General features: G+C 42.7%; 1 pseudogene; it reads right to left on the reverse strand.

Moving 5' to 3' along the window:
• Nucleotides 1–1,214: 1,214 nt before the first annotated feature.
• LOC142838194 (transcription elongation factor SPT4-A-like) lies at nt 1,215–1,856 on the reverse strand (annotated as a pseudogene).
• Between the last annotated feature and the right edge of the window lie 9,289 nt (nt 1,857–11,145).

Below are 11,145 nucleotides of genomic sequence, written 5' to 3' on the forward strand. Positions count from 1 at the left end.
GTTTTCAGACTGCGCAGTGCTCTGCCTGTCAGATTTGGATGTAACTTGGATGAAAAGAATTTCTGCGCTGCACGCTCAGTCTCAGAATTAAAGTGCTGAGTGCTGCTCCTACCTGGCGGCCCCAGAGCTAGCACAAAATGGTAAGTCCTCCATTTTGAAATTTTCCTGACTCAGCAGCAGGAAAAAGCTGGCTGTTTTAAAATGCCGGCTTTCTGGGCTGTGCCGCCATTGCGATCTCTGTCAGGCTCCTGCGGGAGACAGAGCTTTTGAATGGAGCATTTGGAGTAAAGTGCTACGATTTGTTTGATGGCAACTAGACTCGCTGTGTGCCTAAAAGGAAGTCATTGTGTGCTGTGGCTCAGAGGCACAAGCAGCTCCACCACACTACTGGTGCAATGTGCAAGGATCAGAGGCACGAGCGGCTCCGCCATGTTGGACTGGGCGGGGTAAGCAGGCAGTACCTGTTTTTGACCTAGGAATTGTCACAGCTTAGATTTTTAAGCACTTAGTGATTTAAAGGCGCAAAACAAAGTGCTCCTGGATAGTAAAAAAAAAAAAATTACAGATTCACAATAAAACAGATTCAGACACTGCTGGATGAATGTACGTAGGTTTGGGAGAGAGAAGAAAAAAATATAAAGAATAAAGTTAATGTCTTTAAAAAAGGGTAAAGTCTTTAAAGAGACAGAGTAAAAGAAATAAAGAAAAATAAGCCACATAAAAATGGAAAATTCACAGAGAGTCTGGATTCTTTGTATTATTGTGTTTTCTTTGAATCTTTTGACTGCGAAGGAGCTAAGTACAGAGAGACATTTCATTATATGGGCTGCCAAGTGGAACCATAACGGATATCATGAGGGTATGACTTCAAAATTTGGGTCTAAGGATATGATGTTTTGGAGAGGGTCTTCTTTTGTTTTCACAGAGGACCAGACCCTGTGGATTGATTTTATCCCAATATGGTATGATAGACCACGACCTCCCGAAAAGTTGCTGTGAACACCCTCAAAAAATTACTTCACTCAACTGCCAACTGGGATAAACCTGGCACACAGGTTACACCCTAAACGATCTGATTAACAGCGCCCCCATTCAGCAGGAAGCAGTTTGGAGAGAAAAAACTGTGCCCATGTTCCCAAAATATTGTTTATGAATGTTCTTTTACATTTAAAGGGGGATATGATATAGATATGAATAATTTACATTGGTATGGATTTTTTAAGTGGATCCCAAAAGTTTATTTTATTGGTATCTGACAAAGGCAGAGCCTTGGGCAGAGGTAGGAACCAGCCTCTTACTCTCCTCCATCAGTCTCTGAGACTCCACCCAGCAGACACTCCCACTTCACCAGGCCTCAGAGAAAGTGAAATGACTCAAGGGCCGGATGTGCTGCTTTCACGGGAGTCTGCTGATGCTGAGACAGAGGGCAGAGAGCATCTGGAGTTCCGCCTGTTTAGTTCCACGAAAACAAGCACGGGCCAGAAGAAGAGAGAAGACACCGTGGGCTGCACCTAGCTAGGTCTTTATTGCTGTGTCTCTGGATTTGTAGGCCACTCCCCGACTTTTCAGCTCCCGAACAATTCCTTGGGGCAGGCGACCAGTGACTGGCACAGCATATACACCTGGATTGAAGTTACCCATCGAATGAGGAGCTGGTGCAGTCATACGCCATCTCTCTGTTGCCCTTCCTTTGCAGGTACGCTTCGCAATTGTCACAGCCATCATATTCAAGCTGGCCTTGTTTGCTGTGTTCGTTAGTCAAGAACTAAGCTGGCCTTGAATATGGTCTTGACTAACGAACACAGCAAACAAGCCCGCAGATGCCGCAGGTCTTTCGGCACCGTCTCCAGGGCCATCCCCACTGACGAGACAAATCAGCCGCAGGAAGTAAACAGACCACTACCCAGAATCCATTGGTATGGATTTTAAGGTCAATTTTGTTATATGTATATGTATTTCTGGTATTGATTAAGGTATTGTGATTGTGTAGTTCATTTTTAAAATGTAATGTATAATTAGGAAATATAGGTTGTTGATGGATAATCATAAATAATAGTCAAGTTTGTAGTCATGTTACTTAGATTTTCTAGATATATAGAGATATATTTCAGATAGGCATTCTTCATATCTCTCAAAAGCTGCAGAATATGGCATTTAAAATATTTTTAATAACTTAGGGTTTTTCATGACAATGAGACACTCTGCTGCTGGCAGCACCAATCTACTTCAGGAAGAAGATGGGCATTGAAGAGGATCCTTATGGAGTTTGATAGCCATTTGGGCAAGAAACTGCTCTTGCCTGGACTGTTGCATAAACTGGACACAAAGAACCCACAGAGAGAGGACTGCTGAACTTGCCTAAAGGTGAGATGATCTTTCGGGGTTCCTGATTCATGAAAGAGTCTGCAAGACATTCTGCAGGACACAGCAGATAGTGACTGAACTGCCTTTGAAATTTCCTGCTTCATGGAAATGTCTGCTGGATACTATGGGCCTGTAGGCCGAAGATGGATGCCCCAACGGTACAAAAGAACTTTGGGTAACTGTACAGGCAGCGAGATGTCTCTGTCATTTCTAGAGTTTTCTTATTTCTTGTTTACTTAAGTAATATTATATCCTTCTGGAGTCTTTGATGGAGTTGAAGAATGGATAGATAATCATAGTTTCCTTAATTATTTTTTTTAAAGATTTATTTATTTATTTATTTATTTATTTATTTATTTATTACATATACAGTGTTCTGCTTGCATGTATGGTTGCAAGCCAGAAGAGGGCACCAGATCTCATTACAGATGGTTGTGAGCCACCATGTGGTTGCTGGGAATTGAACTCAGGACCTCTAGAAGAGCAGTCAGTGCTCTTAACCTCTGAGCCATCTCTCCAGCCCCAGTTTCCTTAATTATGATAAAGGATAAAATAGATATAAATATTGTAACTGTAATTCTTGCGTAATAACTGTTTTGCTATATGTAATTTTACTATGTTAAAGTTAAAGCCTTTCTTTTTTGTTTAAACAGAAAAAGGGGAAATGATGTGGGAGTGATTTCTTATTAATAAAGAAACTGCCTAGACCCATTTGATAGGCCAACCCTTAGGTAAGCAGAGAAAACAGAACAGAATGCTGGGAGAAAGAAGCTGAGTCAAGGAGTCGCCATGGTTCTTCCACTCCAGACAGACGCAGGTTAAGATCTTCCCTGGTAAGCCAGCTCGTGGAGCTACACAGATTATTAGAAATGGGTTAGATCGATATGTAAGAGCTAGCCAATAAGAAACTGAAACTAATGGGCCAGGCAGTGTTTAAAAGAATACAGTTTACGTGTAATTATTTCGGGGCATAAGCTAGCCATGCGGGCAGCCGGGTGCCGGGGATGCAGCCCACTGCTTCTAACACAACACTCATATCTAGGCAGAACCATTGGATTTTCATCACCAACGCTTTGGGAATGGGCGAGCTGCCCTGGGTGTGGAAGGCAAAAGTGAGAGAGCCAAGCAGTGGTCTAAAAACCTCTAGCACGTGAGGGATAAAAAGCCAGGAGTCAACCTGAAGAAAAGGGGGGACATATGGGGGCCCAGGAGGGAATGTCTTAAGAACATAGTGGAGTGAGCTGGGAGATCGATGGAACCTGGGAAAGGATTTAGGTGCTGGTGAATCTGCGTTGGGAGATCCCCAGTGCAGGGCTAAAAGGAGATGGGACAGATTGAGGAAAGCAGGAGGTGGAAGAAACTGAATCTTGGAATGAGTCTATGCAGAAAGAAGGGATGTGGAAGGCAGGGTTGAATCAGGAGAGAAACAAATTTGTTTGAGTTCTGAGGGCCTAGAGAGGAGGGTCACCAGTTGGGTTGAAGTTTCTAAAGGAATGAGTAGAGTCAGAATTCTCAGTGCCAAGTACTCTGGCCTTGGATGCCGGGTGAGGATGCCTTCCTCTGTAGATGAAGGACAAAAGACAAGGCAGGACTGAGATATTTTATTATGGCTTTTATTTTGACACTGAGGCAGGAGATAAGATCAAATACGGAGGCTGCAGGCAAAGCTAAAGGGACTTGACAAAGCACATGTCAAAAGCTACTCTCAGAGAGGCAGCTGTTGAATTTCCAAGAATCTGAAGAACAAGTTGTTAAACACAGCTATTGAAAATCAAGTTCGAATAGTTCCACACAAACATCCCCAACTCCTTTGTGAGGATGATGATCCTGGGGCAGCCAATCTTAAGGTACAGACATGGTGGAAACGAGAGCAAATAACACATGACAAACAGACTGAGCAAGACTCCTCTACGGGGCGAACCGAAGCCCCAGGCAAAGGAATTCCGCAGCAGTGGAGAGGGGTCAGAAGGCTGCGCTCAGCACAATAGACCAGCCAGCTCTTATTGATTTTCTGGGCTAGGCTAAAGTTTGGCAATTGTCCCTTGGTTGTGGGCATGGTTTTAAAAGATGTTTTTCCTTCTTGTGGGTAAACATTCTGACCTTGAGGTTTGTGGGCTAATGGACAGTGACTTGACCCGATACCAGCTGTGTTGCTCTCGTTGCTGGGAATCGCTGTCTTGCAGGGAAGTTCAGTTTATGTTTTGCTTTAGACGCAAGCACATGGAAGGGAGGGGTAGAAGAAGCACAGTCCAGCTCCAGCAGACAATAGGGTCAAGCTAACCGTTTGTTGTTATGGTTTTGGATCAACCATTTCTCAAATATTCGGAGCTCAGTGGAGCCTGATCCCAAGGGCGCAGCTGACCAAGGGAACAGACAAAATATGAAGACGGAGATGTCCAATACCTTCGTCTCCCATCAGACATCTGTGGGTTTAAGTGAAGAGTCGGTGCTTTTAGAGAAAGCAGGCTTCAAGTCACTGCAAAGTAACCAAGGCAACTGTTATCAGAGCCCACACATCAGAGGCTTTATCTCTGGCAGGCTCGTGGGAAGCTAACGATGCGGTGCTCAACTGTGACCTCCGGAATTAGTGATTTTGAAGCCAACCAAAAGCAAATGCTGTGATTCCACTCTGATAGATGAGCTGACATCTGAGCCGATGTCAGGAGCTTACCAAGGGCTTGGGTGGGATAAGGTTTGTCCTCAGTAGCGTGTGTCCTCTGTCTTTGTCACTCGGATGTCCATCTCGAAGGCCACCGGTTTTAGCTTAGTCTAGTCGCAAAGGCTCCTCGTGTCTGTGAACATTCTTGCCTTGTGACCATTTAATCTGATGTTTTATGACAGAGCAGTTGAAGGCATACCTTACTAGGCAACAGGTCAAGAGCTCAGAATCTATCTGCCTTTTGGACCCTGTTGCTTCCTGTCTCAATGGTTCAAATTGGGTGAAAGTTTAGCCTTTTCTGCAAATGGTGTAGCCGTTGGACCTCAGCAGAACTGAAAACGTCTGCTCTTGAAAGGATCTGGTGAGAATGAGGACATGTTGATCATACATCTAACAAAGGACTAGTTTGCTAGAGTTTATGAGGAATCCATAAAACTTAACAGAGAATAAACAAACCAATTAGGGAAAGGGCACAAGACATAAGCTGATATAGACGGCACGTGGCATAGGGAAAATGCTCAACATCATTAGTCTTCAGGGAAATGCACAGTGACATACCACAGCACCTGCAGAGGCCAAACTGAAATAAAACATAATGAAAATCCCAAATGCCAGGGAGAACACACAAAGACTGGCTCACTCATACAAGGCCATTAAAAATGCAAAATGACAAGTCACTCTGCATAAGAGTGCCAGTGACCCAGCAACTACACTCCTAGACATTAGTCCGAAAAAGCGAAAGTGAATGTCCACGCAAAATCCTGCACTTCCATGTTCAGGGGCTCTTTATTATAGTCAAAACCTAGAAACACTCAATGTCCTCTGACGGGTTAAGTGTTAGTGACCTGTGGTCTTCACCTCATCCATACCTTAGAACACTACTCAACAAGGACAGGTTTGTAGAGGCACCCACTTGACAACCAAAGAGCCAATGCTAAAAGATCCACAGGTCATGAGATTTTGTTCATCAACCTTACTAAACCAGCGTGATTAGAAAAACGGGGAGCAAACCGGGTGGTGGTGGCACACACCTTTAATCCCAGCACTCCCGAGACAGGCAGGTCAATCCCTGAATCCGAGGCCAGTCTATTCTACAGACTGAGTTCCAGGACAGCCAGAGCTGTTATACAGAGAAACCCTTTTCTGAAAGGGGAAAAAAAAGAAAAAGAAAGAAGAAAGGGAAGAAGAAAAAAAGTGGAGAAGAGATTCATGGCTGCCAGGCATTGGGGATGGAAGGAGCAAAGAGGGAGGACGGCCTTGAAAGCAGAACGGGAGGAGTCCCTGTGGAGACAAGTCCTGCGTCTCACCTGTGCCTGATGCCACCACGGAGGAAATGCTGTGTAAGAACATAAGGTACCTCTTTGCATTATTATCGCCTGTCTTTTCAGAGATAGTCTCACGCTGTTCTCCAGGATTGCCTGCAGCTCTCTCCATCTAACCCAGGCTGGCTTCAGACTCAGGGTAGTCTCCTAACTCCACCTCCCCAAGGGCTGGGATTGCAGGTGTGAGCCATCACGCCTCATTCTTTGTATTATATCTTATGACTCCAGGTGAATCTGCAATTATCTCAAGATCTAGTTAAAGGCATAGTTAAACTGGGAATAGAATTTGATTTATATAGCATACTTAATTGACAAAATTATATCTTCAGTTCAGCAGAGGTGCGGGGTAGTGGATCATCTAGTTAGCAGTAACTAGATCATCAGGGCACAGCCAGCGGGCTCCTTGTGGCAGAACTGCTCCAGTTCCTGACTATGGAAGTCACAGGAATCGACGTGTGTGAGGACCACACGTTACACACACAGATGACGTCAGATCAAGCACGAGTCTCAGCGAAGTGGATGAGCACATCGCTATTAGGCTCCTGGATGTGACTGCTGCTATCCGATGCCATCCTTAGCTAAAGACATGAGACCTCGCCGAGTTCTTCTGTTTCCAGTTTTAATTTATGTGTATGGATATTCTGCCTGCTTGTATATATATGTGCATCTTATATGTACAGTGGCCTCAGAGGCCAGAAGAGGACAGCAGATCCTCTGAAACTGGAGGTTGTGAGTTACATGTGAGTGCCTGGAACAGAACCCTGGTCTGGTCCTCTGGAAGAACAGACAGTTCTCTTACCTGCTAAGCCACCCCTCCAGCCTTCTGTCCTGTTTCTTACAGGTATATGTGAATATATGAGTACCACAAAAACTTAGATAGCAAAAATCACCAAAAAATGTGTTTTTAAAAAGTTAGCACTAAAAATACTAAATCTATGCTGTGTAAGCTGCCTCACTGCAACAATGCTGCTGTAACATCTGTAACATCTGTAACATCTGTGGTGGTTGGCTAATGCCATACTGGTAGCTTAAAACAGACCCCCAACAGGAGTATTCACACCATGAGAATGGGCAAACACCATGAATCAATACTTTCTCCAGAGACCATTGTTACACATCTACCCATGCACCAAGAGCCAGCCCACCGACCAGAGTCTGAGGAGGCAGAGTTCACTTAGGGGACAGAAACAAGTGTAGTGGGATTAACTGGACACTGTCCATAGTCTGCTTGGTGGCCTGGCATGCCCTGCTGATCACTGTGCCCCTTTTGTAGAAGGGTTTGGGGAGGAGCTAAGTTTGAGCTAAGGAATTCTCAGGCCATGGGCATCTGAGGCGACTTCGTTCTTTCTTGTCCTTCATAGTCGACTCTTTCATGCCCACTGACTGCTACAGAGTTGGCAGGTACGCTACAGAGAGTCTGCCTTGCCTGTGAGCCTGTAATCCTCTCTTCCACAAAGAAGATCGCCAACCCCAGGGAACCAGAAACTCTAAGCAGGGCATCTGCTGGGGCTACATGTATCACATCCTGTATGGTGGACATATGTTAACTAAAGGGCTAAGCCTTTGACCCTTGCTTCCCCTTCTGCCTGAGACTCAGCCTGACTGTAAGCAGAGATATGGGCTGCACCAGTTACATGGTGTAGGACACTCTCCCAAAGCTCCAAAAGCAGACGCCCACACTACCTAGTGGGTCTGAATTCTCCTCCCAGTCTTTATCATGTTACAATCTGTCTATGGTGTTAATAATTCTCCTAAGAGAAACAGGCAGATCTCTGTGAGTTCAAGGTCAGCTTGGTCTACAAGAGCTATTTCCAGGACAGGTACCAAAGCTACACATAGAAACCCTGCCCCAAAAAGTTTTTCAATGTGGACATAACAACAGACAAAGAGGAAACCCAGAGAATTATTAGGTCATATTTTGAAAACCTGTACTCCACAATTAAAGGAAATGGACAATTTTCTGGATAAATATCACTTAACAAATTTAACTCAAGACCAGATAAACAAATTAAACAGACCTATAACTGCTAAAGAAATAGAAACAGTCATCAAAAGTCTCCCAACCAAATAAAAGCCAGGGCCAGCACCAGATGGTTTCAGTGCAGAATTGTACAAGATTTTCAAAGAAGAACTAATACCAATACTCCTCAAATGGTTCCACACAATAGAAACAGAAGGAACATTGCCAAACTCTTTTTATGAGGCTACAATTACCCTGATACCCAAACCACACAAAGACATTACTAAGAAAGAGAATTACAGACCAATCTCACTCATGAACATTGATGCAAATATACTTAATAAAATACTGGCAGACCGAATCCAAGAACACATCAGAAAAATGATCCACCATGATCAAGTCAGCTTCATCCAAGAGACACAGGGATGGTTTAACATACGAAAATCTGTCAATGTAATCCACCATATAAACAAAATGAAAAAAAACACAAAATCATCTCATTAGATGCTGAAAAAGCCTTTGACAAAATACAACATCCCTTTACAATAAAGGTCCTGGAGAGAGCAGAGATACAAGGAGCATACCTAAATATAATAAAGGCAATATACAGCAAGCCAACAGCCAACATAAAACTAAATGGAGAGAAACTCAAAGCGATCCCACTGAAATCAGGAATAAGACAGGTTGTCCACTCTCTTCATATCTATTCAATATAGTACTTGAGGTTCTAGGTAGAGCAAGACAACAAAAGGAGATCAAGGGGATACAAATCAGAAAAGAAAAAGTCAAACTCTCACTATTTGCTGATGATATGATAGTTCACATAAGCAACCCCCAAAATTCTACCAAGGAACTTCTTTCTACAACTCATAAACACCTTAACTAATGTATCAGGATACAAGATTAACTAAAAAAAAATAGTAGCCCTCCTGTACACAGATGATAAATGGGCTGAAAAAGAAATCGGGGAAACATTACCCTTCACAATAGCCACATAACATAAAATATCTCAGATTAACTCTAACGTGTGGAAGTGGAAGACCTGTATGACAAGAACTTTAAAATCTTTGAAGAAAGAAATTGAAGATGACACCAGAAAGTGGAAAGATCTCCCAGACTCTTGGATAGGTAGAATTAACATAGTAAAAATGGCAATCTTACTGAAAGCAACCTACAGATTCAATGCAACGCCCATCAAAATCCCAGCAAAATTCTTCACAAACCTCTAAAGAACAATATTCAGCTTCATATGGAAAAGCAAAAAACCCAGATAGCCAAAACAATCCTGTACAATAAAAGAACTTCTGGAGGCATCACAATCCCTGGCTTCAAACTCTACTACAGAGCTACAGGACTGAAAACAGCCTGATATTGGCATAAAAACATACAGGAGGACCAATGGAACCAAATCAAAGACCCAGATATTAATCCACACACCCACGAACACCTGATTTTTGACAAAGAAGCAAAAAATATAAAATGGAAAAAAGAAAGCATATTCAACAAATGGTTGGCATAACTGGATATCAACATGTAGAAAATGAAAATAGATCCATATCTATCAACATGCACAAAACTCAAGTCCAAATGGATCAAAGACCTCAACATAAAACCAACCACACTGAACCTCATAGAAGAGAAAGTGGGAAGTACACTTGAATGCATTGGCACAGGGAACCACTTTCTAAATATAACCCAGTAGCACAGACACTGAGAGAAACATTTAATAAATGGGACCTCTTGAAACTGAGAAGCTTCTGTAAAGCAAGGGACACAGTCAACAAGACAAAATGACAGCCTACAGAATGGGAAAAGATCTTCACTAACCCCACATCAGACAGAAGTCTGATCTCCAAAATATACAAAGAACTCAATAAATTGGTCATCAAAAAAACAAATAATCCAATTTAAAAAATGGGGTACAGATCTAAACAGTGAACTTTTCAACAAAGAAATCTAAAATGACTGAAAGACACTTAAGAAAATGCTCAACACCTTTAGCCGCCAGAGAAATGAAAATCAAAACAACTCTGAGACTCCATCTTACACTTGTCAGAATGGCCAAGATCAAAACACTGATGCTGGAAAGGATGAGGGGTAAAGGGAACACTCCTACATTGCTGGTGGGAGTGCAAACTGGTACAGCCCCTTTGGATATCAGTATGGAGATTTCTTAGAAAATTAGGAAACAACCTTGCTCAAGACCCAGCAATACCACTTTTGGGTATATACCTAAAGGATGCTCAAATGTACCACAAGGATATGTGTTCAACTAAGTTCATAGCAGCATTGTCTGTCATAACCAGAATCTGGAAACAACCTAAATGCCCCTCAACCAAAGAATGGATAAGGAAAGTGTGGTACATTTACACAATGGAGTACTACACAGCAGAAAAAATGACATCTTGAAAATTGCAGGCAAATGGATGGATCAAGAAAAACATCATATTGTGTGAGGTAGCCCAGACCCAGAAAGAAAAATATCGTATGTACTCACTCATAAGTGACTTCAAACATAAAGCAAAGAAAAACCAGCCTACAATTCACAGTCCCAGAGAACCTAGACAACAATGAGGACCCTAAGAGAGAGAGACATGGATCTAATCTACATGGGAAGTAGAAAAAGACAAGACCTCCTGAGTAAATTGGGAGCATGAGGACCATGGGAGAGGGTAGAAGGGTAGAAGGGTAGGGGAGAGGAAGGGAGGGGAGCAGAGAAAAATATATAACTCAAAAAAAAGCAATTTAAAAATAAATAAATAAAACTGAAAAAAAAATCTTCTAAGAAATCTCTTACTCCCCCCCCCAAATAAAAATAACTAAATAGAAAACAAATGAAT

This window comes from Microtus pennsylvanicus, chromosome 19 (genome assembly GCF_037038515.1).
Source record: "Microtus pennsylvanicus isolate mMicPen1 chromosome 19, mMicPen1.hap1, whole genome shotgun sequence".
NCBI classification, from domain to species: domain Eukaryota; kingdom Metazoa; phylum Chordata; class Mammalia; order Rodentia; family Cricetidae; genus Microtus; species Microtus pennsylvanicus.